The sequence below is a fragment of the Physeter macrocephalus genome, chromosome 8 (genome assembly GCF_002837175.3).
Source record: "Physeter macrocephalus isolate SW-GA chromosome 8, ASM283717v5, whole genome shotgun sequence".
NCBI lineage: Eukaryota > Metazoa > Chordata > Mammalia > Artiodactyla > Physeteridae > Physeter > Physeter macrocephalus.
In genome coordinates this window covers 39,247,735-39,253,038 of record NC_041221.1, presented here as the reverse complement: position 1 = coordinate 39,253,038, position 5,304 = coordinate 39,247,735, and positions in this window count along the sequence as shown.

Below are 5,304 nucleotides of genomic sequence, written 5' to 3'. Positions count from 1 at the left end.
GCGAACCCGGTGTCCCTGCATCGGCAGGCGGACGCGCAACCACTGCGCCACCAGGGAAGCCCCTCATATTATTTAAATAGTTCTGGGCTATAAGTTGAAATGGACTTTGCTGTGTCAAACCACAGACTGATTTGCATTACTTTAAAAAAAGCAAATCTCAAATATCACTAGTAAATAGCAATTAAATCTTAAGAGAGAATATATTTTTATACTTGGTAAAATCAATTCAATGTTTAATAAAATTCAAAGGAAGCATAAGTACCAACAGACATATCTAAACATGACAAGAATGTGTATCTCAATCCACCTATATTTCAAAATGTTCTGGAAATTAATTTAATAGATTTATGATTATAAATGTGAAAAGAAGCTAAAATTTAGGTATTTGATCTAGCAACTACTATAATGAACGATAAAACCTTTTATTTTTGCCTTGGAATAGAGAGTCAAGTCAAAAATAATGAATAATCCAATGAAATCAGAGTATATACAAAATTTATGAACATCAGTGGGGAGAGATTGGATGACACATTAAATTGAGAATTGGCTGATTATGTCAAGTTGGGTTGATATAAAACATCTCTTAGTTGGAGAACTGAAATTCCAATCCCATCTCAGTGGAAAAAGTCAAAATGCCTATTTGGAGAGTGTTCTTAGCCATCAAAATCTAGCTAGGCTAATTCAATGACTAATGATAACACCACACTTCTATGTGAGTGACAAATATAGACATTGTAATATTCATATTCTTCTCAGTATATTGTTTGCTAAGCACTGCATGTTGTTCTAGGTTTTTTTTTTTTTTTTTTTCATATTATAAGTGTTAGTTTTTGTTAACTTGATCTTTCTACACCGATCTATCCTTGAGGTGCTTGGATTTATCCTGTAGATACTATATTGGAATCATGTTAGTCACCTCAGGGTTAGATATTATGAAACATTTTTGTAATCCATAATGGAGACTTTGTAACAAGCTACAGGAGTGGGGAGTAGCAATTTATTTAAGTATAAGGTATAAATGGGGCAGCTAAATAATAACACTAAAATTCCAACAAGGCCCTTTCACATAAGCATATTTGTTGAAAATATTTAATCTAAGATGCAAGTAGACAGATGAGTAAGGATAAGGAGCAGAAAACTATGGTGTCTTGGAAAACCATATCCATGTGAAAATTGAATACTGTCAGCACCAAGTTCTTTCATGTAGTCTTGAATTCAACTGTAACTGAAGCACAGATCATAAATCAGAAAGGCTTTTCAATCTGACACCCTTAGAGGAAAAAAGTGACAGATGTAATTTTCAGATTGCAAAGCATTAGTTTATCATTGCACTTTGTTGTGAAGATATAGAACAAAGTTGGAGAATATTTACATACCACTTATCCTAATGACACATGGAATAAGAAAGTTGAGCTCATCGTTCTGAAACTTAATATCTCTTTCGTTTACTAAAAAAAGCAAAAAGCAAAACTGTGATAATCAGATATTTTTCACTTATATCTGGGGATAGTTATATTAAGCATGGTGTTTGTAATAAGAAGCTGCTGTTGCTCAAATGGATATTGCAACATATTTTTCTTGTCCACTCAAATTTATAATCTATGTTAGACACAGAAAATTTAGCTTACCAACTTACTCTAATTATCCAAACATATACCCCAGTTACCATGTTTTAATTAATGTGAACATTATATGAATTATATAAATCATCTTGAATTATGAAAAACTTTTTAAACTATCTTTCTAGCATATTGTTAAGATAAAATTAAAATTTTATTTACAGTCAATTCACTTAAAAACATTTTATCTGAAGATTTTTGGTGGAAAGAAAAAGAGTTTACTGTTACCTGTACCCTCAGAAGGATTGACTCTTAGTATCAAATAATATATACATAAAGTATGAGATAACTTGTTTCTTAATCATATGCATTAGGAAGTATATACTGCCTTGCTAAATAAGGGTTTGAAAACTCTTATTCTGATGCTTTCTAGTTTCATAATCTTGAGAAAAGATACCTAATCTGTATTAAACTCAATTTATTAATCTGTGACGTTGACAAACATTGAGTGACTCCTCATAGATTAATTGAAGAGATTAAATAACATAAGCCACATAAAGTATACTACTATACATGGAAAATGATCAAAGTGTATTAACTACTATTGACATTAATTAATGTAAGTAAGTGTATTTGGTAATTCCACCCAAACAATCTCTCTATAGTGCTCCTGGCTTCTGGGATATTATGAGAGCTATTTTCACTAAAGATGGGAGATGATTCCACTTCAAATACAGCATATTTCTTTCAAATATATCTTCGATCCTGTTTCTATTTAGCATCCTTTGAAGTACAAATAAATTTCCAAAGGGAGCCAACCCTCTTTTGCTGAATGTTGTAAACAGATTTTTTTTCCTATTTATTTATTTATTTTTTGTAAACAGATTTTAATCTCAGTACCTGACAGGACAACACAGCTCTTCTCTTCAGCACACCATGTATTTGTCACTCCACTCAGTGTATCCAGTTTTCTGTGCACTGTAGATCAGTAGCTGTATCTCCATCGCCAGGCATATTTATTTCTGCACTTTTTGTATCACCAAATGATCCTAAGTATGCCTTGGTTGTTTCCTGAATTTTATATTTCAAAGGCACTAGTTATTGATTGGACAGCTCCAGAAACCTAGATTTGTGCCCTTATCTCCAATCCCCATTCAGGGACAGCTAGAGCAGTGGCCTATATGCCATTCTTCTCAAAAGCCTAATTGTTTCAGGTGACTATCCCTACTATTTTCTGAAACCTCTGAGATTGAATTCAGAGAGTTGAATTCCGTTCTTTTTTGACATGTTCTGACTACATTCACAGAAGGAAACTTGTACACATTTTCAATTTTTAAAATTCCCTAAAATAGTAAGACTTTAACTCCCCCTGGATGCCATGCCTCACAATCATGGTTGTTTCCTTGGGACAGTTTTTCAGTTTGTTCAGCGTTTGTTCAGTTTCTCCACACTAAGTTTGGAAAGGCTGTTTTGATTATTTTACAATCCTGACATTCAATTGTGAGCATGACTAACTTATTGCAACCAAAACTATTAAGGATCCAGGAATAAAGCATCATCTTTCTGTTCTCAGAAGGACAAAGACTGCCACACTCAAAAGGAAAATTGTTTTTAGTAGACCTATTCAATTTTTCTGAAAGGATGCAATTAAAATGTAGACTATAAACACTTATTGTACATATTTTCCTGCATTGTATAAGGAAACAAAAACACAGGTAAATAAAAGTAAAATTTCCTTCAGAGTTTTGCAGTTCACTAAAATAGCACTATAAAATTTCTTTGTAAAAGAAGATAATAGGTCTGTTGTTGGTTTCAAAACAGTTCTAGTAGGGTAAAAGTATCTTGAACTGTCACCAAATGTGGCATCCATCTTATCTATTAATGGTCTTGGGAAACGGTTTTCAGAATGCAAAAGTTTAAAACTGAAACTCACTTCATGGGGTTAGAGCTTTTAATGGACTGACTGTCACTGATAAGGAAATGATGGAGAGCACAATGTTTCTGCAATCTCATTAGCTGGATGTGTTGTGTGAAGTTGAATTTCCCAATCTCCAGAATACGAACATATACTACTAGCGAGGAGAGAAGAAAAGCAATTCAAAGTTCTATATTTAACTTTTATTCTTTTGAATACAGCATTAAAATAACAATTTTCAGGGCATTGTATTTTCCTTATTTCTTTAGTGGGCAATAAAAATAAATCTCATATTATTTTAGCATAATATCATCCTTCCAAAGGAAATCTATTTTGAAATGACATCTCATGTGGTCAGAGAACTCCCCTTAGTTCATATAAAGTTGGCAACTACACTGTTTTCTTCATTAGAAAGAGACAAAATAATATATTCAATCATCAGTGTCACAGGGGCATGCTTCATAAGTATTTGCTTAAAACTTTTAATTCTGTGCAAATGTGACATTTAAGGAATATTTATTTAGAGGAAACCAAATAAATTTGTTGACTCATTCATAATGCCCATGGAATATGATTTTCTATTGATCATTTATATTAAAATGTCAATGTGTAAAACTAGATCTCAAAATGCAGGAATATCTGTATACGAATGCAAACTATGTCAATCTTGTAGAATTGGTTGACAGGTACACAGATGTTTGGCATACTGCAGCTTAACTGACAAAATTTCCCTATCAAAATATGGTTTTCTCTTGTTAATGTAGCCTTTTCTTTCCAATTTAATGGAGAAAGTCTATGAATTAAGGCATTCACATTTTTTTAATATTTATAATTTCAACTTAAATATATTTATATAGAAATATATAATGAAAGCAAAACAAACACAAATTTAGTCTCAGTTCTGCCACTTTCTTATTTATTTATTTATTTATCCCAGGCAAATCACTCAATCCCTCTGAGTTCCCATGTATTGATACTTTTGTGTCTAGTAACTAGATAATTGTCAAAGACACTTATAATTTTATGATAACTTAAAAAAGACCAGAAACGGGGTAGAGTAATCTCAAAAATACATTAAATATGTGCAGCAGTGAATAAGAATTCTATTTTCCTCTATGAAGATGGTTGCTACAAATGTGCAATGTTTCAGGTGGGAGAAAAATGTGTCTTCTGACGTCTGCAGCAGTATTTCCATGTAAACCAGGAAAAAAGAATGACTTCAAAGGACATAATGATAACTAAGATGTATGGAACACTTTCTATCACTGATAGCTTTAAAGATTTCCTTACAAAATCCTCATAGTAAGCCTCTGAAGTTGATCCCAAAATGACCATTATTTTCTAGATGAGGAACCTGGGACTCAAGAAATTTGGGTAAGACACACAAGGTGAAGTAGCTAGTAACATCAGAACTGGATTCAGAATATGAGAGTCTGGTTATAGAGGTGATATAATTTAACCATGCTTACAGTGACAATTTTGAAAAAACGTGAGAATTCGTTCAGAGATTTGGAAGAGATATGGAAAGAGACCATCTATTTTAGGCAAAAAATGTATTGAAAGCAATATCCCTTTGTTTCAAAAAATACCTGTATTGCTGTAATTTAAAAATAACCTTTTAGGGCTTCCCTGGTGTCGCAGTGGTTGAGAGTCCGCCTGCCGATGCAGGGGACACGGGTTCGTGCCCCGGTCCGCGAAGAGCCCACATGCCGCGGAGCGGCTGGGCGCCTGAGCCGTGGCCGCTGAGCCTGCGCGTCCGGCGCCCGTGCTCCGCAACGGGAGAGGCCGCAACAGTGAGAGGCCCGCGTACCGCAAAAAACAAACAAACAA